This window comes from Podarcis bocagei (genome assembly GCF_964188305.1).
Source record: "Podarcis bocagei genome assembly, chromosome: 2".
Taxonomy (NCBI): Eukaryota; Metazoa; Chordata; class Lepidosauria; order Squamata; family Lacertidae; genus Podarcis; species Podarcis bocagei.
This window is the reverse complement of record NC_138126.1, coordinates 109,020,876-109,022,335: the sequence shown is the minus strand read 5'-3', so window position 1 is coordinate 109,022,335 and position 1,460 is coordinate 109,020,876. Positions and strand designations below refer to the sequence as shown.

Below are 1,460 nucleotides of genomic sequence, written 5' to 3'. Positions count from 1 at the left end.
GGTGTGAGGGATGAGGAGAGGTGTAACTATGATTGTTGGGGTTGGGTTGGTTGGTTAAGATGGTTTAAATCGTCATTTTATTGTGCTGTTGGTTGTGTTAGGGAAGATACTTAACGTTATAATGTATGTTAAAGGTAAAGGTAAAGGTACCCCTGCCCGAAGGGGCCAGTCTTGACAGACTCTGGGGTTTGTGCGCCCATCTCACATCTATTGGCCGGGGGCCAGCGCTGTCCGCAGACACTTCCGGGTCACGTGGCCAGCGTGACAAAGCCGCATCTGGCGAGCCAGCGCAGCACACGAAACGCCGTTTACCTTCCCGCTGGTAAGCGGTACCTATTTATCTACTTGCACCCGGGGGTGCTTTCGAACTGCTAGGTTGGCAGGCGCTGGGACCGAGCAGCGGGAGCGCACCCCGCCGCGGGGATTCGAACCGCCGACCTCTCGATCGGCAAGCCCTAGGCGCTGAGGCTTTAACCCACAGCGCCACCCGCGTCCCCATAATGTATGTTAGGTGTATATAAAATATTAAGCTGAGTAGAGAGGTTAGGGCGAGTATAGTTGCTAGTGGGGTGAGGTGGTTGACTGTTGATTCTTCTAGGATTAATCATTTTGGTATGAAGCCTGTTAGTGGGGGAGGCCCCCAGTGATATTAGGGTAATTATAGCGGTAGTGGTAAGTGTTGGAGAGGTTGTCCACATTACTCCTAAGTCTTTAGTGTTTTTTGCTGTGGAGATGATAAGAGTTAGGAATATGGAGGTGGTTATTAGTAGATAAGCTGTTAGGAGTAGTAGTTTTTGTGATAAAGATGTAATGATAATTACTCATCCAAGGTGTGCAATTGATGAGAATGCTATGATTTTTCATAATTGGGTTTGATTTAGACTGGATCAACCTCCAATCAGGGGTTTGTTGGGTGTGTTGTTGTTTTGTGTGTGTGTGTGTGTGTGTGTGTGTGTGTGTTGTAGAAACTAGGGCTGGATCTAGACCAGCGGTTCTCAACCTGTGGGTCCCCAGATGTTGTTGGACTACAACTCCCATCACCCCTGAGCTCTGGCCTTGCTAGCTAGGGGTGATGGGAGTTGTAGTTCAACAACATCTGGGGACCCACAGGTTAAGAAAGGCTGATCTAGACACATCACAAAGGTATTTCAGGAAAACGCATTGTAAACCCTATAATGGGGAATTTCACGTTGCCGAAAGACAGAACTCTACAGCGCCATTTGGTGTCACAGTGTAATAACGCATTTAAAATGCTTTTTATTAATGTAGCTGAGTCCTAGCCTGTTGAACAAAAGTAAAATTTGCACCCATTGCTCTGCCAACTTTGCCTCTGGCCCCACCTCCTACTGCCATGTGGCCCAAAGAAGGGGATGCGGACCTGAAGCCGGGAAAAGAAAAGTTCCCCACCTCTCCATTAGACTGTGATCTGTGCTTGATGTGTTACAAATGGGTCATTAGAA

The 1,460-nt window shown here is 47.9% G+C and overlaps 1 long non-coding RNA gene across 1 annotated transcript; it reads left to right on the top strand.

Moving 5' to 3' along the window:
• Positions 1 to 222: 222 nt before the first annotated feature.
• Positions 223 to 495, top strand: LOC308582318. The gene is made up of 2 exons (XR_014005623.1): positions 223 to 261; positions 294 to 495. It is a non-coding gene; the product is annotated as an uncharacterized lncRNA (long non-coding RNA).
• Positions 496 to 1,460: the final 965 nt, after the last annotated feature.